The sequence below is a fragment of the Tamandua tetradactyla genome, chromosome 20, assembly GCF_023851605.1.
Source record: "Tamandua tetradactyla isolate mTamTet1 chromosome 20, mTamTet1.pri, whole genome shotgun sequence".
Classification (NCBI taxonomy): Eukaryota; Metazoa; Chordata; class Mammalia; order Pilosa; family Myrmecophagidae; genus Tamandua; species Tamandua tetradactyla.
In genome coordinates this window covers 35,963,321-35,987,822 of record NC_135346.1, presented here as the reverse complement: position 1 = coordinate 35,987,822, position 24,502 = coordinate 35,963,321, and the positions used below count along the sequence as shown (strand labels likewise).

Here is a 24,502-nt window from a genome sequence, read left to right as displayed (position 1 = left end):
AGGTAAAAAGAAGGGAAATTAGATATGACATATAAAATCCAGAAGGCAAAATAGTAGAAGTACTACCCATGCAGTAATAACACTGAATGCTAATGGATTAAACTCTCCAATCAAAAGACATAGTCTGGCAGAATGGATTAAAAAACAGGACCCATCTATAGGCTGTCTCTACTCAAAGGACACGAGGCCAAGGACACAAATGTACATTTACACACCAATGTTTATAGCAGCATTATTAACAATTACCAAGAGATGGAAACAGCCAAAACGTCCATCAACAGACAGTTGTCTAAACAAACTGTGACATTTACATAAGATGGAATATTACGCAGCTGTAAGACAGAATAAAGTTATGAAGTATGTAACAATATGAATGGACCTTAAGGACATTATGCTGAATGTGATTAGCCAGAAACAAAAGGACAAATACTGTATGGTCTCACTGATATGAACTGACATTAGTGAATAAACTTGGAATATTTCCTTGGTAACAGAGACCATCAGGAGATAGAAATAGGATAAGATATTGGGTAATTGGAGCTGAAGGGATACAGATTGTGCAACAGGACTGAATATAAAAACTCAGAAATGGACAGCACAATATTACCTAACTGTAATACAATTATGTTAAAACACTGAATGAAGCTGCATTTGAGAATGATAGAGGGAGGAGGGCTGGGGCATAAATGAAATCACAAAGAAAGATAGAGATGGTGTAATCTAGGAATGCCTAGAGTGTATAATAATAGTGACTAAATGTACAAATTTTAAAAATGTTTTTGCATGAGGAAGAACAAAAGAATGTCATTACTGCAGTGTGCTGAAAATAGATGGTCCTTAATAGTTTAAAATTTCAATTAATGTGTGAGACTAAAGCAAAAAATGTTTATTTGGTACAAATCTATACTTTGACTAGTGCATCTCCTAATATAACTTACGTAGATAGTTGATTGAACACCTTAAGTACACGGAACTTTGTATAGGACATGAGATTTTGTTGGTTTGTCCAGGTAATGCCATGAAGAATCCCAGAGCAATTTGATCAGTGAGTGGAAAAGTAGTTGCAAAGTCCCCTTCGGGGAATGGTGAGAACGGGGGAAAACTCAACTTCCCCAAGTTGAATTCTTGATATTCTCACAAGCAGTGTGGACAACCAAAGCTACAGGCTGAGCCCCCAGTCTTGGGTTTGTTCATATGAAACTTAACCCCACAGGGGATAGGTCAAACCTACTTAAAATTAAGACTAAGAGTCACTCCCAAGAGAACCTCTTTTGTTGTTCAGATATGGCCTCTCTCTCCAGCCAACACAGCAAGCAGACTCACCACCCTCCCCCTGTCTACGTGGGACATGACTATCAGGGGTGTGGATCTTCCTGGCAGCGTGGGACAGAAATCCCAGAATGAGCTGAGATTCAGCATCAAGGGATTGAGAAAAACTCTAGAATGAGCTGAGACTCAGCATCAAGGGATTGAGAAAACCTTCTCGACCAAAAGGGGGAAGAGGGAAACGAGACAAAGTGTCAATGGCTGAGAGATTCCAAACGGAGTCAAGAGGTTATCCTGGAGGTTACTGTTATGCATTAAGTAGATATCACCTTGTTATCCAAGATGTAATGGAGAGGCTGGAGGGAACTGCCTGAAAATGTAGAGCTGTGTTCCAGTAGCCATGTTTCTTGATGATGATTGTATAATGATAAAGCTTTCACAATGTGACTGTGTGATTGTGAAAACCTGTGTCTGATGCTCCTTTTACCTACCTTGTCAACAGATGAGAGGAACATATGGAATAAAAATAAATAATAGGGGGAACAAATGTTAAAACAGATTTAGTTTGAAATGCTAGTGATCAATGAAAGGGATCAGTAAGGGGTATGGCATGTAAAATTTTTTTTCTTTGTTTGTTATATTTTTCTGTTGTCTGTTTATTTCTTTTTCTGAATTGATGCTAATGTTCTGGGAAATTATCATGATGATGAATATGCAACTATGTGATGATATTGTGAATTGTTGAGTGTATGTGCTGGGAATGTTTGTGTTTCTTGTAATTTTTTTTTAATTAATAAAAAATTTAAAAAGTCACTCATTCCTTCTCCCAGACAACCACTCCCCCCATGTTGTCTTAGTACTTTGCTCTTGCCAGCAGTACAGCAGAATGAATTATTGTACTATAATGAGTATTAAGTGCTCCAGATGTTGAGCACTTGAAGGTAAATCCTATATCCTTTGTATTTCAGCACCAAAGATAACACCTTGGCACTTAGATACTGAGTAAACATTTAACTGGACTTAAATATATCTACTGACAGATTCTCACACTATATATACAATTTGGATGATTTACTTTGGTGTGCCAGTTTGAAAGTATTACGTACTCCAGAAAAGCCATGTTTTAATCTTGATCCAATCTTGTAGAAGCAGCCATTTCTTTTAATCGTGATTCAATATTGTATGTAGAAGTTTTTGAATACATTATTTCCAAGGAAATGTGGCATGCCTAGTTGTGGGTGTGACCTTTGATTAGTTTACTGGAATCCTTTAAAAGAGGAAACATTTTAGAGAGAGCCAAACCAACAGAAGCGACAGGAAATGACAGAGCCAAGAGAAACTTCAGAGCAGGGCTGAGACGACTCAGATGCTGACATGTGGAGAACAGAGACATGGATGTTTGGAAATGCTTGGAGCCCAGCAGATGTTGCCATGAGATATTAAGCAAGCTAGAACCTAGATACAGTCAAGGCAAGACAAGAGACGAAAACCAGCACTGGAGAAGCAAAGTAAGGAAGGCGCACAGGAACAGAGGCTGAAAGCAATGCAGCCCAGGATCAAGAGACCAGCAGATGCCAGCCATGTGACTACTAAGCTGACAGAGGTGTTCCTGACCCACTGGTCTTTCTTGAGTGAAGGTAACCTCTTATTGGTGCCTTAATTTGGAAATTTTTATAAGCTTAGAACTATAAACTTGCAAGTCATTAAATTCTCCTTTATAAACCAGTTCCATTTCAGGTATACTGCATTCTGGCAGCATTTAAGAAACTAACACACTCAGCAAACAAAAGCCTTTGTTTTGGGTGATCAAATCATTCAGACTGAAGAATCAAACAAATCTGTTCTTTTCCTAGTGGCTCATTTCTCCTACTCTACCTCCAAAGCTCACTATTTCATACCCTAATATTACAATCAGTGAATTAAAGTATCTGACAAAATCTGTACCTTCCTTTGCCATTCACATTTAGGTTCCAATGTTTAACTGAAAAGCACAAATCTCAGATATACGATGTTAGAGTGCAGAATTTCCTAATCAAATTATAAGTCAGGAATTCTGAGTGTTGAGGTTATGGAGACAAAACACACCCACGTCTAAATCTAGCTCTAACATACTGGATGAATGGTCTTGGGGAAGTCACAAAGCCTTTCTAGATCTCAGTTTTTTCATTAGTAAATGAAATAATAATAATAAACTACTTCAAAGGTTTCTTAAGACGCTCAAATGAGATACCGCAAGTAAAGAAATTAAACTAACACTCAAAAGGTCTCAATAAATTTTAGATATCATTACTTGTAAAATGAGAATAATACCTACTCCATTCTGTTTTTAGAGGAATAGTAAAATAATGTACAGCACCCTACATTATTTAATGCATGATATACACTGATGGCTAGTATTATTTTTTAATTTAACCCTCTGAACAATTGCTCTTTCCCATCCTGTCCCCCAAAAAAACTTTTTTCTCATGTTTGTAATAATGAACTTTTATGTGTCTGCATCAGTGTAATTAGTGGTCACCTCTTTGGGCCTCCATTTCTTTACCTGTGAAAAGAGGAGTTTGACTAGATCATCTCTAGGGTCTTTCCTAACCTTAATTCTATTTCTAATCTCATTACTGACATCTTGACTACAGATAAAGGAACCCTGTGGCTTCCATTTCAATCCTTTTTCAATGAAACCGCTACTGTATTAATCGATATGAAAGATTACTGAAGGATAAAGTCAATACCTTCTGCATCCCCCACATCTATCAGAGTGTCCTGCACTCTTCAAATCCTCAATACACATTTGGTGAATTGAATACGATGCTGAACAAATTAAACACATTATGGATTAATAATGATTTAGTTTTCTAAATACCTATAACACTTCCAGGGTTCAAATGGTTCCTAAAGTAGATTATCAAGCAAATACTAAACTATCATAATCAAGTTAATTAAAAATATTACTCCAAATGGGGTATTTAATTTACAAGTGTATTAAACCAAAAGTTCCTATGTGCCCTCTCCTGGCCAATTGTTGAAACAACAGTGAATTAAAACAAAATGAAGCAGGCTTAATGTAAAATTGAAAACAGAAACTAACTCAAAACCTGAGAATTTTTTATGTCAGAAATCTGTGCAGTCACTAGAGAAAACAAACTCAAGAAAAGTAGGTGGAATTAACAAATGAGACATGGGTTATTCCTAGGATCCATTTCCTTTATAAAATTGTTTTCCAATGAATATTACATTTTAAGCCTCCTATAGCTCGTTTACTGTCAACATTCTAAGGAATCAAAACAAATTTAAAAAAAAAAAAAAGGCAAGCTTAAAAGGCACCCAGAATTAACTTTTATAATTTTGAAATTCAAAAATCATTATCACTGATAAAAGCCTTTCATTTACTAGGAAACCCAAACCTATTAGCTTCATCTCTGTGAACTGGTTGAAGGAAGGGTTGGTATGAACCAACTCTCCAAGGTGCAATAATGCTCACAAACAACATACCCACATGGGCCCACGGTACAGTGAGACTGTCAGTGTTCACACAATGGAATTTCCTTAATCTTGTTATTCTGGCATTTTCTATCTATTCATATTTGAAGAGGATTAAATTTAAGTATCATTTTTTAAAATCTCCTTGTAGTCATTAGGTATTGATGAGTACCAGGAATAAGCTAATTAATTAATTATGTTAATTCAACTAAGACAGAGTATCTGAAACTTTCCAAAGCTACAATTTGAAAGAGAGAACTAATACTCCCTGTTTATTACTCAAAGTTCATTTTGAAATTGAGTACAAAGTATATATACCAAATCCCAAGTGAAGATAAACATGGCCGCAGGCTCAATTATGCTATTATACTCATCAAGGTAAAAAATTTTTTGGTCCAAATTTGCTTCTGATAACATTACATTAATCTCACAACTGGATCTACACTTGAGAATAAGTTAAAGAACATTCTCTCTTTTGCCTCAGTTAAAATCTAAAATAAAAGGGCTGAAGTGATATATATATATATATATATATATATATATATATACATATATATATATTCTCATAACTCAATATAATTTTACTTTGTGAAAGTTAAGGACAAACAAGGAAACGGGAGTTTTGCAAGAAAAAAAAATGGAATCCCAGCAACTTTGAACTTAGTTTTGACAATGATATGTTCAGCATTTCTCAACCTCAGCACTATTGGCACTTGAGCCAGATAATTCTTTGTTGCAGGGAGCTGACCTATTTAACAGCATCCCTAGTCTCTACCCACTCCAGTAGCACCTCGTCCCCCACTTGTGACAATCAAATACATCTCCAGATGTTGCCAAATGTCTCCTGGAGGGAAAAATACCGCCACCCCCAGTAGAGAATCACTATTAGTACAGTGAGAGTAAAAACTGTGTGCTAGGTTTGAGACTAGGGACAATGCCGTCTCTGCTTCAAAAAGTTCTTATTATCAGGTAATATACATGTAGATGGTTAATAAGTCATATTTTCTCAATATGTAAGCCAGGGATGAATGACTCAAATGCTTAGATTTTCCATTCTTATTCATAATCCTCAAGTGGGTCCTTGAGGCTGCCTGACATTCTCACTATATTCCCCTAGTCCATTTACTCTCCTAACCCTTAGAGACAAATTTCATACTTCTCCCTACTACTCAAACCCCCATATCTCCCTCTCCATCCTCACTCTCAGCTGATAACCTTGCTTTTTACATTTCACTGAGAAAAGTGATCAGTGAGAAATTTTCATAAGCACCTATCACTTGATCTATATACCTACCTGCATTTGTGTGCCTAGACATATTTACTATCTTCTCTCTCATTATCATGAATGAACCATCTATGCCTCTAGTTAAGACCAATCTAATTCCTACCTACCTACCTACTCAAGGACATTGCTCCAGTAATTCTTTCTTTCCTCTCTATTGGATTATTCCCAGCAACAAAGAAACATATTCTAGTATCTTCCAGCTTAAACAAACCCTCTCCTGACCCCCAGACCCTCCACCTACAGCTCTACTTCTTTCTCTTTACAGCAAAATTCCTTTAGTGAGTTGCCTAAACTCCAGTTCCTGTTCTCATTCTATTCACCCTTAACCCTCCCCCATCAAGCTTTTGCCTGCAATACTCCACCAAACTGCTTTACTAAGGTCATCAACAGTATCTGTGTCGTGAAATTCAATGGTCAATTCTCAGTCCTCATCTGAGGGTGATATAAGTAAATCTGGTCACACTATGTCTTGAGACTTTCTTAAGGTTCCAAGATGTCCATACACTCTGAGTTTTCCTGACTCTAGCCACTCCTCCATAGCCTTCTTTGTTGTTTCTTCATATCCCTGATCTGTAAATGGTGGCTCATTCAAGCAGGAATCAATTCTTGGACATCTTCTGTTTTCTATCTATATTCATTCCCATGGTGAAATCAACCAATTTCATGTTTTAAATATTATTCATGCACTGCTAACTCCCCAATTTACATCTCTCTCCTAGGAATTCCAAAATCATATATCTAATTGCCTACTCACATCTATACTTATGTTCACTGGACATCTCAAACCTAGGAAGTCCCAAAGCAAGCCCCTGACATTCCCCCCAAAAGCTGGTTCTCTAGAAGTCTTCCTGTCTCAGACAATGGCAATTTCATCCTTCCAGGTGCTCAGGTCAAAAGTCCTGGTGTCAAACTTTGGGTACTTATGTGACACCTAAGACTCATGGTTAGAGCTATGTAGCTATGAAAGTGAACAGCACCCCGTACAGGAATTGTTTAAAAAGTGGAAAAAGGGATCAGACTTCAACTAGAGATATGAAAGCAGCAGATATGGATAGGACTAAGATGTACTAGATGATTGGGTAAAGGATGATATCTTTATTTTAAAACCTCATCTTCTGGGTGAGACTACATGATGAGATATTTATTTGGTGAAAACTTTGTATTGTGGGTAGTGCATTTCCTAATTTAACTTTTATGGTCAGTTTAGTTGAACACCTTAAGTACATGGAATCTTGAATATAGCATGAAACTGTGTTGGCTTGTCAAGGTTAGTGTGATGCCCCAATAAATCCCAGAGTGATTTGGGCAGTGAATAAAGAAGTATTTGTGGGGTCCCCTTGAAGGAATGGGAAGACAACTTCCCTATTTGGAGAATTTCTGATATTCTTGCAGGCAGTGGGGACAATCAAATCAACAGGCCGAGCCCTCGATCTTGGGGTTTGCCCCTAAGAAGCTTACTCCTGCAAAGGATAGGCTAAGCCTATTTTAAATTCTGCCTAAGAGTCACCCCTAGAGAACCTCTTTTGTCGCTAAGATGTGGCTTCTCTCCCTAAGCCCACTCAGCATGTGAATTCACTGCCTTCCCTCCTATGTGGGACACAACTCCCAAGAGTGTAAATCTCCCTGGTAGCATGGGACAGAAAGCCTGGGATGAGCCAGCACTTGGCATCAAGAGATTGAGAAAGCCTTCTTGATCAAAAGGGGGAAGGGAGAAATGAGATAAAAGAAAGTTTCAGTGGCTGAGGGATTTCAAACAGAGTTGAGAGGTTATCCTGGAAGTTCTTCTTATGCATTATATAGATATCCCTTTTTAGTTTATGGTATATTAGAGCGGCTAGAGGGAAGTACCTAAAACTGCTGAGCTGTGTTCCTGTAGCCTAGATTCTGGAAGACGACTGTATAAAGATGTAACATTGACAATGTGACTATGTGATTGTGAAAACCTTGCTGTGATGTTCCTTATATCCAGGTTATGGACAGATGAGTAAAATATAGGGATAAAAATAAATAAATAATAAAGGGAAAAAAGGGTAAAATAGGTAGATGGAAGCATTAGTGGTCAATGAGAGGGTGGGGTAAGACGTGCTATGTATGAGTTTTTTCCTTTTTCTTTTTCTGCAGTGGTGCAAATATTGTAAAAAATTATATGGTGATGAATACACAACTATGTAATGATATTATAAGCCACTGACTGTGCACCATGTATAGAAAGATTTTTTACAATATAAAATTGTAAAAAGATTTTACTCAATATAAAAATTTTAAAAATAAATTAAAAAATAAAACCCTGATGTCGTCCTTCATTTCATACCACACATCCAATCCATAAGCAAATCTTATCAGCTGTCTTTAGCAAAACATAGCATCTTAACACACAATCCAACCATTTCCCACCCACCTTCACAGCCACCCTAATCCAAGCCACCATGTTCTCTTACCTGGAATATGCAATGTCTGCATTCTGGTCTCCTAGCTTCCATCGTGACCCTACTCCTTCCCACCCCAGTCTATTCACAACACAGCAGGCAGAAAGAACCACTCATAAATAAAAGTCAGATCATAGTACTTCTCTCCTCAAAACCCTCCAATGGTTTCCCATTTCACTTCACAACACAGCAGTCAGAAAGAACCACTCATAAATAAAAGTCAGATCATAGTACTTCTCTCTTCAAGACCCTCCAATGGTTTCCCATTTCACTTAGAATAAAAGCCAAAGTACTTACAATGACCCATAAAGATTTGCATGAGCTCCTACTCCCTCTTCCTCTCCAACCCCACCTCCTACCCTATCCCCCTTCTTTCACTCACTTCTGTCACTCACTGTGACACACAAGGTATATTCCTCCCCTCAGGGCCTATGCATTAACTCATAACTGTCTAAATATTGGGATGGCTTCTCCCTCATTTTCTTAAGATCTTTATTCAAATGTTACCTTCTTAGTGAGGCCTTCACTGTCTACCTTCCAAAATTACAATCCCTCTCATTCTCTCTCTGTCACACACAAACTTCCTATCCCCACTTTCTGCCCTTGGTGTCTCCTTAGCAAATGTCACTATCTAATATACTCTATGTCTTATTTATCTTGTTTATTATCTGTCTCCTTCACTGGATTATATGGTTTTATGTGAGCAAGAATTTTTCTGTTTTTGCTCATCATTAAATTTCTACTGCGAGAATAGTAGCTGGCATACAACAAGCACTAAAAACATAGAATGAAAGAATGCAGAGCCAGTCCGGTAATACAAATGCAGAGGGATGGATGTAAATAACTGCAAAAATTTTACATGTGGCTAGAAATCAAGGAAAACTGAAGGGCATATGCCCCATGAAGGAACTGAACACAATTCAGCTCTAGAAAAACACTGCCATACCTTGTAACATATGAGAAAGTGGAAATTTAACTGCCAGTTTTTAAATGTGGATTTTAAAACAAATTTTTAAACATTACACAGTCCAAAAAAAACATATCTGCAGGCCTTATTCATCCCACAGATCATCAGTTTGTATCCTCTTGGAGTAAGCTAGCAGAGCTCAAAACAACTACTAAAAAAAAGTCCCATTTTTCCACTGCCCCCATTGTATTCTCCTTTTCCATGGTTTAACTTAAAAATGGGCAAATTGACCCACTACAGGAGGAGTGGAAAACAAATAAAAAAAACAAAGAATCACAATATTCAGCAGAATACTTCAAAAAATAATTTGAGAATAAATTTTTGAAGTTCGTTTTTTATCAACTTCCTATTTCACAGTCCTAAGGCATCCCCTCAGAGAAACTAGTGGAAGCCTTTGGTGTCAATAATTATTTGGAATTAAAGCATTAACCTTTCTGATCAATGCTGTATCATTCAGAACAATAACACAGTTATAGTCTAATTATTAACACTGGCATGGTTATACAGAGCTTCTAAAAGTATCATTTCATATTAGAACATAGTTAAAATAGTTAATTTAGATAATCAGTACAACCTGTGTCATTACATAGAGCTGGAAATCTGTACCCATACTTGTACAATTAGGATTACTTCTTGGCAGGGAAGTGGAAAAATAGGAATCTCGATTTCTTATAACCTTCACATTACAACTTGCGCCTATTCAAAATGAGTTATATTTCATCAACTTATACTTACTAACCACCTAATAAGGACTATGCTGTTTTAAGTGATAGGGATACAGAGAGATATAAAACATTGTACCGGTTTGAATCTGTGGTAGAACCCAGAAAAGCCATGTCCCTTAATCCTCATTCAATATTGCTGGCTGGGAGCTTTTTGATTGTTCCCATGGAGATGTGACTCACCCGACTGTGGGTATTAACTTTTTTTTTTTAATTTAGTTTGTGTGTGTGTGTGTGCGTGTGTTTAATTTTTTTAAACATAACATACAAACATGAACATTCTTACCATATGATCATTCCACTCTTGGTATATAATCAATAACTCACAATATCGTCATATAGTTGTACATTCAACACCATGATCATTTCTTAGAAAATTTGTATCGATTTAGAAAAAGAAAAAAGAAAAAACTCATACATACCATATCCCTTACCCTCTCACTGACTGCTAGTATTTCCACTTACCCAATATATTTTAGCCCTTGTTTCCCCTATTTTTTTCTATAAATCTGTTCTCATTTGCTAGCTGCCAGAATGCAATATACCAGAAACGGAATGGCTTTTAAAAGGGGTGATTTAATGAGTTGCTAGCTTACAGTTCTAAGGCCGAGAAAATGTCCCCATTACAACAAGTCTATAGTAATGTCCAATCAAAGGCATCCAGGGAAAGATACCTTGGTTCAAGAAGGCCGATGAAGTTCAGGGTTTCTCTTTCATCTGGAAAGGCACATGGTGAACATGGTCAGGGCTCCTCTCTCAGCTGGAAGGGCACATGGCAAATACAGCATCATCTGCTAGCTTTCTCTCCTGGCTTCCTATTTCATGAAGCTCCCCGGGAGGCACTTTCCTTCTTCAACTCCAAAGGTTGCTGGCTCGTGGACTCTGCATCGTGGTGCTGCAGCATTCTCTGCTCTCTCTGAGTCTCTCATTCTCCAAAATGTTTCCTCTTTTATAGGACTTCAGAAACTAATCAAGACCCACTCAGATGGGTGGAGACATGTCATCCCCTAATCCAGTTTAACAACCGTTCTTAACTAAATCTCATCAACCAGGGAGATGATCCCATCACAGTCCCAAATACATAGCATTGAATAGAGATTATTCTACCTTTAAGAAATGGGATCCATATTAAAACATGGCTTTTCTTAGGGGGCATACTTCCTTTCAAACCAGCACAACACCTTACCACTCCCTTTCATTGATCACTAGCATTTCAATCTTACTAAACTTATTTTAACATTTGTTCCCCCTATATTTATTTATTTTTAATCCATATATTTTACTCATTTGACCATACCATAGATAAAAGGAGCATCAGACACAAGGTTTTCACAATCACAAAGTCACATTGTGAAAGCTATATCATTATACAATCATCTTCAAGAAACATGGCTACTGGAACACAGCTCTACATTTTCAGGTACTTCCCTCCAGCCTCTCCAACATACCTTAACTAAAAACGTGGTATCTGTACAATGCATAAGAAAAACCTCCAGGATAACCTCTCAACTCTTTTTGGAATCTCTTAGCCATTGACACCTTATTTTGTCTCATTTCTCTCTTTCCCCTTTTGGTTGAGAAGGTTTTCTCAATCCCTTGAAGCTGAGTCCCAGCTCATTCTAGGATTTCTGTCCCAAGGCTGCCAGGAAGGTTTACACCCCTGGGAGTCATACCCCACATAGAGAGGGGGAGGGCCATGAGTTTCTTCGCTGTGTTGGCTGGATTATGGGTATCAACTTTTGATTAGAGGAAGATATGACTCTGCCCATTCCAGCTGGGCCTTGATTAGTTTACTGGAATCCTTTAAAAGAGGAAGCATTTTGGAGAGATTCCCTTTTCGGAGAACAACGAGAGAACCACAAAGCAGTCTACCAACCAGCGACTTTTGGACATGAAGAAGGAAAATGTCCCCAGGGGAGCTTCATGAAGCAAGAGGCCTAGAGAGAAAGCTAGCAGAGGTCACCATGTTCACCATATGCCTTTCCAACTGAGAGAGAAACCCTGAACTTCATCGGCCTTTCTTGAGTGACGGTAACCTCTTGTTGGTGCCTTAATTTGGCCATTTTTATAGACTTGCTTTAACTGGGATGTTTTCACAGCCTTAGAACTATAAACTTGTAACTTATTAAATTCCCCTTTTAAAAAGCCATTCCATTTCTAGTATGTTGCATTTCAGCAGCTAGCAAATTAGAACAAACATGTTCCCAGGCTGCAAGTGATTTAAAATTCAGCTAGGGAAACAGACACAGAATTAACTAAAATGTGAAATAGGCATTAAGATGTTGGAAGAAGCAATTATGAGGGCTGAGGCAATCAAGATAGCTTTAAGAAGATGAGACTTGAGCTAAGTGAAGAAAGCACAGATTTGGACACTCAGAGACCAAGTAAAAGGATATTCCAGGCCTAAAGAGTAGCACAGGTATGATTTACAGGGAGTGTTTCTTGTTTAGAGACCTGAAGATGATCTACAATCTACAAGATCTCTTTTGTTTGTTTTTAATGGCAAAAATACTGTATTTTTTAAATTGTGAAATAAAACATATATACAAAAAAAACAATAAATTTCCAAGTACACTACAACAAGTAGTTATAGAACAGACTTTACAGTTTGGTATGAGTTATAGTGCCACGATTTTTTCATTTTTTCTTTTAGCTGCTCCAAGAGACTGGAGACCAAATGAAATATCAATATAATGATTCTGCAGTCATACTCACTTGTTAAATCCTATTTTCTCTGTTATATTCTTTTTTTTCCTTTTTTGTGAAAACTAACACATACAAAAAAGCAATAAATTTCAAAGGACAGAACAACAATTAGTTGTAGAACAGATTTCAGAGTGTGGTATGGGTTACAATTCCACAATTTTAGGTTTTTACTTCTAGCTCTTCTAAGGTAAGGGAAACTAAAATATCAATAAAATGATTCAGCACTCATACTCATTTGTTAAACCCTACCTTCTCTGTATAATTCCACCATCACCTTTGATCTTTCTCCCACTCTTTAAGGGCATTTGGGCTATGCCCACTCTAACCTTTTCAGGTTGGAAGGGACTGTTGATAATATGAGATAGGGGGGTGGAACTAGATGATGATCTGGAGAGGCTGGCCCCTCTAGGTTTCAGGATTTAACTGGTCCAGGGACCAATCTGGAGACTGTAGGCTTCTGGAAAGTTACCTTAGTGCATGGAAATTTTGTAGAATCTTATATAATGCTCTAGGTATTCTTTAGGATTGGCAGGAATGGTTTTGGTTGGCGTTTGGGAAGTTATGATAAGTAGCAATGTTTACCTGAACTTGCATAACATAACAGTGACCTCCAGAGTAGCCTCTCAACTCTACTTGAACTATCTCTGCCACTGATACCTTATTTGTTGCACTTCTTTTCCACCTTTTGGTCAGGACAGCACTGTTGATCCCATGGTGCTAGGTCCAGGTTCATCCCAGGAAGTCATCCCCCACACTGCCAGGAAGACTTTTACCCCTGGATGCCATGGCCCCATGCAGTGGGGAGGGCAATGGTTTCACTTGCAGAGTTGGGCTCAGAGAGAGAGGCCACATCTGAACAACAAAAGAGGTCCTCCAGAGGTGACTCTTAGGCATACCTATAGGTAAGCTAAGCTTCTCTGCTATATACATAAACTTCACAAGAGCAAGCCTCAAGATCAAGAGCTTGGCCTATTGATTTGGATGCCCCTAATGTTTGACACAGTATCAGGGCTTCCCTGATGGTAAAGTTTAATAGTTCCACATTTTTTCTCCCATCCCTCAAGGGACTTTGCCGACACTTTTTGATTATCTGCTTACTATACTCAGGGATATATCCAGGCATTACATTAAATTATACAGGACTAAAGGCCCTCACTCTTATTCTGGGCTCCCTGTGCTTGGATTATTTAAATGATGTATTCAGACCGGTTGAGTTAGAGTAGGTGTTGCAGAAAATGTAGGTTCTGGACAAAATAAACCTTTCTTCCTTTGGTCTCAAAGTAGGTGAAGTTCTAAAACACAGACAATATTCTCCTTACCCCTGTGTCATAGTCAGGTTCACGTATCAATTTGGCCAAGTGGTGATGCCTGGTTGCCTGGTCAGGCAAGCGCTGGGCTGTCTGTTGCTTCAAGGACATTTCACGGACTTTAATCATGACAACTTTGGCTGTATCCACAGCTGATTGCACTTGCAATCAGCTAAGGGGAGTGTCTTCTGCAATGAATGACCCTTAATCTAATCACTGGAAGTCTTTTAAGGAGGATTCAGAAGAGACAATCACTCTTCCTGCTTCAGCCAGCCAGCCTCTCCTGAGAGTTCATTGAGAGCCTTCATTGGAGCTGCCAGCTCAGGGCCCATCCTACAGATCTCGGATTCTTACATCCCCATGGTTGCCCAGCCAACAACCTCTTGAGAGTTCACTGAGGACCTTCACTGAAGCTGCCAGCATGCAGCCTGCCCTACAGATCTTGGACTCTCACATTCCCACGGTTGCTTGACACTTTTTATAAATTTTATATTTACAGGTATCTCCTGCTGATTCTGTTTCTCTAGAGAACCCTAGCTAATACATCCCTGTATTCTGAACTACCTTAATCCCTACCTGGTCAGCTTTGTTCTTATCTCTAAATACCAGGTTATATATATTTAAAACAGCCTCTCAAAATCCAGAAATAACAATCACTAAATGTGGACTAAATGTGACTGCTATAAGAGCCTACAATCTAGGCCCCAGTTTTCTTATAAATATCTTCCAATGAGATGATACAAAATTTGCTCTTTTGTTTCTGGCTCATTTTGCCTCACCAAATGTCCCATGTGTTCATTCACATCACTGCATGCCTCACAACTTCCTTTTTGTAGCAGCACAATATTTGATTATATGTATATACCATCATTTGCCAATCTGTTTCTCAGTGAGTGCATTTTTCAGCCACCTCCAAATACTAGGCCTCATGTATAATGTCCAAAGTCAACAGTCCATCAACACTTCCAATTTTAGATTAATTTCATTGCTCCCAACAGGAAGAAAACCAATAAACACACCCTCACCAAACAGAAAATCCAAATCTCCCCCTAACTCTTGTCCCTCCCACATTATGTACCCTGGTATGCTGGAGTACTGGTAATGTTTGCCTGTTAAAGATAACCCATAGCATGCAATAGCTATTTCCCCATTAAACCCCGAAATTATACACTCTTTGTACAAGATTCATACCTTTGCAGTAGTTCATATTTGTAGTGTTAACTGGTGGGTCACATGAGTCTATACAACCCATTTCAATCATTTTCACCTTCAATATGGTAATATTACTTGTAGATCCAGTAGTGAACCACCTTCATTTCTATTTTCTTACAATTAAGTTCAACCTCATCAGCTAACTGTTCACCCGTTTCAAACTTCCATGCAAAAATATTGTATTTTTAACCAGCAAGATAAATGAGGCATTATTATACAACATTAGGTATTTTTACAAAACTAGTCCCCATCCCCAAACAATAGCCCATCCCCAAACAATAGATAATACATGCATTTGAATGACATTTTTAAGAACAGTGTGACTGTTAGGTTCATGTGTCAACTTGGCCAGGTGATAGTGCTCTGGACAAGCAAGCATTGGCCTAACCATTATTGCAAGGACATTTCGTGGCTGCTTAGCAAACCAGAAGGCTGGTTTATTAAATCATTGGTCAGTTGATTCTATCTATGGCCGATCATATCTATGATTAACTAACGGGGGGGGGGGGGGGCAACTTCTGCCATGAGAAAGAATCCAATCAGTTAGATTTAATTCAATCAGTTGAGGACTTTTAAGAGAGAGGTGATTATTTTAACGGTCATAAGAGAGAACTTTTGTCTCTACTTATACCAGCCAGCCTCTCCTGCGGAATTCATTCGAACACCTTCATCACTGTAGCCAGCCCATGGCCTGCCCTACAGAATCTGGACTCATGCATCCCCACAGTTGTGAGACACTTCTATAAAATTCATATTTACAGGTATCTCCCCTTGTCTCTGTTTCCCTAGAGAACCCTGACTAATACAAGCAGTAAATATGATTCTTTTAAATACTGCAAGTTAACAATGTTTTCTGACAACCCCCCCCCCCTACATAAATAGGTCTAATAAGGGTTTCCAACATGACGACAGGTGAGGAATCCAGCAAAAAGGTGCATTAGAGAGTGCTTGGGGGGAAATTAATCCACTAAAAACATGTGCTTCAAAGTAACCTGGACAAATTTACATGGTAATTTTCTATCTTTCTTTCCTAAGCTTAAAAAAATCATCTACTGAAGAAACTTTGTTATTTTTCCTTCAACTATGTAAACGTCAGAATTCCTTCTATCCCAATAGATGTCTCCCAATTTTACCCAACAGATGTCTTCATAACATGCAAATGTTATTTAATATTGAGTTTGAATCATATAGGAAAATGAAGGATACCTGGTAGATAAGGATGGTAAGAAGATTAATATTTGAGCACCTACTGTATGCTAGGTGTGTATTCATACTTTGAATATATGATTCTAGAGGCAGGAGGGTTTTTGAAAGGGGTAAGCAGGAAATGGATTTGCTATTCTGTGAGAAAAACAAATGAAATGACAAGATTAGACTCTATACTACAGATCTCCTAAAATAGTGGGTGCCTGGTGCCAAAAATTTCTAGCCAATCATACACAGCTAAGCCATTTCTTTTCCTAATCTGACGAAATCAAAATAACATTCCAAAAACACAGTTACCAGGACAGACCTATTAACACTACATATGCTGGAAATATATAGAGATAAACACACAATATTATTCGTTTTAATTTTTGCATGTGATTCTAATTAAAGATACAGCTTTGGAAGAAAATATTAATGTATACCAAGCACACTTATTTGTATCAATTCAGATGTTGTTAATCACCAATCAAGTTGGTTAAAACCCTTGATTGCTTTTAAGAAAAGCAGCAACATACATTACAATATTTGGGTACATTTTATTTTTATATGGGTTAATATTCTCCAAAATTTCTTTTCACTCATTCTTTTTGAAAAACTGAACGCAAAGGGAAATTAAGGGTAATGTGAAGGGCCTTTTCCCAAACAAAGTCCAAGTCTTGCAGTACTCATCATGCAGCCCTTTCTCTCCATTATTTTTTATCTTTTTTGCAAATAATAAAGTCCTTTTGACCAAAATCCAGTATAGCTAGCTTAGGTTAGTTCCTAACCTAAGATAATTAAAATTTACAATCATGTGGCAGTATAAATTTTAAAATTACAGTTCATAGGGCCCTTGGAGCTGAGGCTGTGGCGACAGCGGCAGCAGAGCCCTGGGCTTGCTATAGGGCTAGCTGTGGAATGAGTGCTTCTGGCTACCCTAGAACATGAGCTGAGCTGACCTTGAGGGGCCAGGTGATGGCCACAGCTACCATCAGGCCTGTCATAACCTCTCGGTGTTCCTGCTAGTGGCGGGCATATTCTCTGTGAGGCTGCCCTTGGAGTGGTTTATTGCCAAACCTTGTGTACTCCATGGTGGCATCCAGGACAGTGGTCTATATCAGGCCCAACACAAAGCCATCCTTGAAAAGGTTTAGTATCTATTACTAAGTATCCTGATGAGAAAAGGCAGGATAGCCTGTCAAAGTAACTGGACAGGGATGTCAAAAAAATCCAATGCTGGTTCCACCACTGGAGGAATGAGGATAAACACCCAACACTCACTAAATTCTGTGTAAGCATGTGGAGATTCATTTTTTATTTATGTATATTATTCTAAAGAATTAGATTTCTATAGTCATTACCTTGGTTCTGGAAAACCTAACAATGCTGGCATAGTTAGCCATCAGCCTCTCACAAGTGGTCTTTCTTACCATTATAACGGAATTGGCCTTCTATTGGTTTCTTATGTTTCTTCAGTTTATAGATATTAAAAGAAAGGACTTCCTGGTCATGTTTGTGCATCACTTGGCCATCAGTGTGCTCATCACCTATGCCTACATCAACAACGTAACTTGCATGGGAACTCTGCTCATGTGTCTACATGATGTCTCAGACATCTTGCTGGAGGCAGCCAAGCTGGCCAATTATGCCAAGTATTAGTGGCTCTGTGATACCCTTTTTGTGATCTTCAATGTTGTTTTTGTAGTCACTCATCTAGAAATACATCCATTCTGGATTCTGAGCATGATCCTCTTTGAAAGTTGGAAGATAATCAGGCCCTATCCTTCCTGGTGGCTCTTCAATGGCCTTCTCCTGATCCTATACATTCTGCATGTCACCTGGTCCTACCTAACTGCACGAATTGCTTTCAAAGTCTTGATCCGGGGAAAGGTATCTAAGAATGACTGCAGTGATGTGGAGAGCAGCTGCGAGGAAGAAGATGTGACCATCAGCACAAAATGTTCCTGTGGCCGCAGCTCCAGCAATGGCACCAATCAGGTGATTGGTCACATGGGAGGCAGCTACTGGGTTGAATAGTAAGGTGGTTGGTATGGAGACTTGAGCACACATAGACTTGTAGGACCACCGACAATCTTATTCTCCTGAGCCTACCCACATCTACATTCCTTTGAGTTAGAGGGACTTCAAAGGCAATGAGGAGAATCAAAGAAGCAAATATTTTCACTTAAAAAAAAACTCTGCCATTTTGTATTTTTTTAAAAATTACAGTTCATACATCTTGACAGTTAAAATAGTCGGAAGTATAAAAAGTAACCTGCCTCTTAATGGAATTATCTTTTTAAAATATTATATTAGACCTGTTAGCTAAATTAAAAAAAAAAAAAAAAACAAATTTAACATGTTTTTTAATGTGTTTTATAGATGGCATCTGCAAGTAAACAATATATGCAAGTTCAAAAGGAGTTTTTATTCCCCTAATCTATTTGACATTCAACAGAGCTCTTTATATGGAAATATTACAAAGATTTTTGAGGGACTGACTGATTTATTTTTGAATGGGTATGCATTTCACTTCATTTCAGATATGAGGCACAAACTTCTGAATTTCAGTTCTGTAAGGCATCACAGAAACCTCCAATTTACAAATAAGGACTTCCCTATGGGGTGGGACTGCTGTATCATGCGAAAAAGGGGGTAAAAATGACCTATAATCTGGTACACTGTAATGTGTTAAGTGAGTCATGAAATGGTTGCCTGCCTTGTATGCTGAAGAAAGGTTGTGGGATTTTTCCTGTTTCAGTTTTTGTTTCATTTAGTTTTAAGGTGACAGGCCCAAGTCACCTTAAAAGTTGCCATGGGTCTTAGCTGCCCACAGCATCAAAAACTGAGTCCAGTGGCACACACTTATAACACTTATAATCACAATTAAAACAAAGGATAGATAAAAACTTTGTTTTTAAACAAAACTGAAAAGAATCCCATCCTTTCTGTCCCCTCCCCCAAACCCAGCCCCTTCAATAAAAGCCCCAAGAAGGACTCCAGCTTTCCTTGGGCTGGAGGTTGAATGTAGTTCAAGTTGACCAGAAATAATTTCTACTTTTTCCAGTAAAACTGGGAGACTGTGACTTAGGTTACACACTTAATAGGAAACTGCAGACTCCAGGAATCACATTCATGACTTCCACACAATCAGGTCATATTGCTATCCAAGAAAAAAAGCCCTGTATCCCTCCAGCAGGAACTAAGCAGTAAACCAAAAAAAAATTTTTACAATAGTAAAATGGCAACAGAATAGCTCAAGCTTAGCCTTGCTCCAGAGAAAAGTCAGAGAAGAGACAGGAGGGCAACTGAGGTAACGATTCAGGAGTGCAGCTGGCCTGGGAGAGCCTTCTGCACCACATGTGGCAGCCCTGGATGTAGAGGCCAAGGAACTAAAAGGCAGAAAGCTGGAATCTGGCATGGAGGCATGGACCACAGAGCCGGCAGGAGTGCACAGATGAGAGCCCGGGACTAGGAAGCAAGTCAGGCCACGTTCCTTGGGCGTGCTACCCTCACCAGCACAGCCCTATGACCGGCAACTCACCCCACACCCCACACACCCAAACCCTGTCTCCCACTCCCATTTCCCATGCTTGAGGCATCCCCACCCCACCAGCCCCCAGTATACATACTTGTCCCTCACCCCCACCCCAAATGAAACCCAATGGACCTCTCCTCCTGACCCCTACCTCCTATTCCCTGTTCCCGGTAGGCTGTTGCCAGTGCATAAAGGCTGCGGGCACCAACTTCCATACATAGGCTACCCCTGCTTCACCCCATCCCCACCCCCATAGTGTTGCACAGCCTCACTCCACGGCACCTGAGCTTTGTGCATCCACTTGCGGCACTCCCGGGCCCATGCATGTGCATGAGCCCCCAATCACGTCACTGAGATCTGGGAATTGCACTTTACAGCAGTCCGAGAACCACGCATGTGCACAGCTCTCAGCCACACTTCCCAGCACTGAGAAGGTGCTGGACTGTGCAGCTGGATCACATCTGCCCCCAATCCACAAAGGTGTAACACCAACCTGCTGCAACAGCTGTACACCTGCACACAAAGGGCCCTGTGCCTTAGACCAACACACACCAAGGTTATGCCCCCTAGACCAGTGCACCTGCAGAGCAACATCCTCCTTGACCGCTGGGCACTCATGTTCACAAGCATCAGCGTAACATTCCCAACCTGTGCCTATACCTGTCCTAAAACAAATCACCACATTGAGTGCCCAACTCATGCCCTGCACCCTGCTGTACAATCATCCCGCAAACACAAGGCCTTAGACTATTGAAAGAAATCAACTCCCAAAAGCAAATCAATCAAGATATTTACATGCCACAAAGAAAGCAGAAAATCACTAAGCATATCATAATGCAAACAGATACAGCCCTGCCTAATACCAAATTAAAACACCAGAGGAGACACAGATGCTGGAACCACTAATCAAAGATGTTCACGCAACTCTACTTAATAAAATAAGTGGGACAGCAAATGACATAAAGGAGATCAAGAAGACAGCAGAAGAGCATAAAGAGGATTTTGAAAGAATAAACACAAAAATAAAGGATATCACAGAGATTAAAGACTCTGTTGACCAAATAAAAAACATACTAGAGGCACAGAACACCAGATTTGAAGAGACAGAAGAAAGAAAAAGTCATATGGAGGACAGGATAATTGACTTCAAAGACTTAAAACAGCAAATGGCAAAAAAGATGGAAAGAACTGAATGGGAACTTAGGGAAATGACAGACAAAACAAAACACACAAATAAATGAATCATTGGTGTCCCAACAGGAGAAGAGAGGAGTAAAGGGTTAGTATGAGTAGTTAAGAACATAATGGGGGAAAACTTCCCAACCCTCATAAAGGACATAAATAAACAAATCAAAGAAGCCCAAAGAACTCCAAACAGAATAAATACAAACAGGCCTTCCCCAAGGCACATACTAATCAGTCTGACAAATGTTGAAGAGAAGCAGAAATTCCTGAAGGTGGTAAGAGAAAAACAATCTGCTAAATACAAGGGAAATCAACTAAGACTGAGTTCAGACTACTCGACTTGCACCCTGTAGACAAGAAGGCAGTAGTATGATATATTCAAAATTCTGAAAGAGAAAGACTTCCAGGCAAGAATTCTGTACTCAACAAAACTGTCCTTCCAAACTGAAGGAGAGATTAAAGTTTTCACAGACAAAGAAGTCCTGAAAGAATTTGTCAACAAGAGATTGGCCCTATAAGAAATACTAAAAGGAGTTCTGCCAGCCAAAATAAAAAGACAGGAGAGGGAGGTCTGGAGGAGGGCACAGAATTGAAGAGTACCACTAAGGGTAATTTAAAGAATACAAAGAGAAAGAGGAAAAGAATATATAGATCAGACAAATAAAATAAAAAAAAGATAAGATGGTGAAATGAAGAAACATATTTTCAGTAATAACTGAATGTTAACAGACTAAACTTACCAATTAAAAGATAGATTGGCAGAGTGGATTAAGAAACATAATCCAGCTATATGCTGCTTACAAGAGACTCATCTTAGACACACGGATACAAATAGATTGAAAGTGAAAGGATGGAAAAAGATTTTCCAAGCACGTTGTTCTTTTTCCAAAAGAAAGCAGGAGTAGCTATACTAATATCAGACAAAACAAAGCTTAAATGTAATGACATCATAAGAGACAAGGGACACAGCAAAACTACTAGAGTTAATAAGTACAGCAAAGTGGCAGGTTACAAGATCAACACTCAAAAATCTGTAGTGTTTCTATACACTAGTAATGAACAATCTGAAGGGGAAATCAAGAAAAAATTCCCATTTCCAATTGCAACTGAAAGAATAAAATATTTAGGAATAAATTTAACTAAAGAGACAAAAGACCGGTACAAAGAAAACTATAAGAAATTCTTAAAAGAAATCACCCAAGACCTAAATAAATGGAAGGGCATACAGTGTTCATGGACTGGAAGAATAAATATAGTTAAGATGTCAATTCTACCTACATTGATTTACACATTCAACGCAATACCAATTAAAATCCCAAAAACAGGGCGGGCCACGGTGGCTCAGTGGCAGAGTTCTCGCCTGCCATGCCGGAAACCCAGGTTTGATTCCCAGCGCCTGCCCATGCAAAAAAAAAAAAATCCCAAAAACTTACTTTTCAGATATAGTAAAAGCAATAACCAAATTTATCTGGAAGGGTAAGGTGCCCCAAATAGCTAAAAGTATCCTGAGAAAGAAACCTGAAGTCAGAGGTCTCACACTACCTGACTTTAAGGCGTGTTATGAAGCTACAGTGGTCAAAACAGCATGGTACTGGCATAAAGACAGATATTCTGACCAATGGAATTGAATAGAGTGTTCAGATATAGACCCTCTCATCTATGGACAATTGATCCTCTTCCGCCACTTTCTAAGGGGGAGGAGCCCAATCCACCATTTCGTAAACCCGCCCGCCGTTTTGTGACTCCGGGGCCACGGCCGCCGGCCCAGTCTGGCCTGGTAGCCCACCTGTTCAGTCCACTGCAGCGGCATGGCCTACTGAGCCCCAGTGGCCCCTCCCGCCGCCCATGGTTGGATGCTTCCCTATGAATCTCCAGCCGACGCAGCAGCGCCCACTTGCTTGGTATCCTCACAGTGCAGAGGCAATCAAGCAACTGCGCAAAGCGGTCAAAGAAGACGGGTTTGTGAGTCCATACGCAACCCATCTGCTAGAGGAAATGTCCACGCAGCTTAATACACCTCACGATTGGACAACTCTAGCCAGAGCTATTCTCACCCCAGGCCAGTATGTTAATTGGAAGGCGCACTTCAACTCGGAGGCTGAGCGGGCTGCTCGACAGCTAGATTACTAAGGAGGGGCTCCAGGCTTCGGCATCCCTCTCAAGTCTTTCCTCGGGATCGCTCCGTACTTCGACCCAGCGGTCTATACTGCTGCCCCGAATGGGTTTTGGGTTCAGTTGCGAGAAGTAGCCATGCGGGCCTTCCGTAATTGTTCAGCCTCCAGACCAGAACAGATTACCAAGTTAATTCAGAAACCAGACGAGGATTTCGCCTCCTTTATCTCTAGAGTACAAGAGGCTTGCAAAAACAAAATACATGATTATCAGGGGCAAAATGCACTGGCTAAGGAACTCATATTTGAGGGAGCCCGTCCCATCTTCAGACAAGCGCTAGCAGGCATTAGAGAGAAGTCCATCTCTGACTGGGTACTTGCTTGTTCTAACATTAATCCTTCCGCACGAGACCTTGCTGACTCTCTAGCACTCGCACTTAGAGCTACTAATGAATGTTATCGGTGCGGTGAGTCTGAACATTTTGCTCGGGAGTGTCCTAATCAACCTGACCCGAGAGACACGGGGGTCAAGCAACCGGAAGAGAGATGCTGGCAAGAGCGGAAGCCCAAAACCCCTTGCCCAAAGTATAACAATGGCTATCACTGGGCACGCAATTGCCGCGCACCTAACCCGCCTTTAAACTTCCAAGGGGGCAGGTCTCAGCCCCGTCCCCAAGAGACCCGGGGTGTCAGCAGGAACACCCCCAAACCATAATGTGGACCATTCCCATTACCCCGAACAAGCCCACCCGTAAGCTAAAAATCGGAGCCGATTGGCTTCTTGGTACGGTGGACTCGGGAGCAGAAATTTCATGCCTTCCTGCCAAATGGAAAAATCTGTGCCCAACTACCGCAGGGCCCGCAGTAATCGGTGCCACGGGCTCTGCCCCCTCGGCGAGAGCCGCCATTCCCCTTACATGGGAGGATGAAGAAGGCCACCGAGGCGTCTTCAGGCCGTTGTTTCTAAACACCATTGACCAAATCTTATGGGGGCGAGACATTCTAGCAGCCTCAGGGGCATATATTACCATGCAGCCCCCTCAAGAATGTTTCCTAACCACCATCGGCCAGGCCCTCTGGGGACGAGCCATTCCCGCAGACGCAGGGACCAA

At 39.8% G+C, this 24,502-nt stretch overlaps 1 protein-coding gene and 1 pseudogene across 3 annotated transcripts in view; one reads left to right on the top strand and one right to left on the bottom strand.

The window, feature by feature from the left end:
* Positions 1–24,502, bottom strand: part of MRPL22 (mitochondrial ribosomal protein L22) — a 65,161-nt gene that overhangs the window by 22,498 nt on the left and 18,161 nt on the right. The window lies entirely within an intron of this gene.
* Positions 17,854–18,754, top strand: LOC143664015 (ceramide synthase 5 pseudogene; annotated as a pseudogene).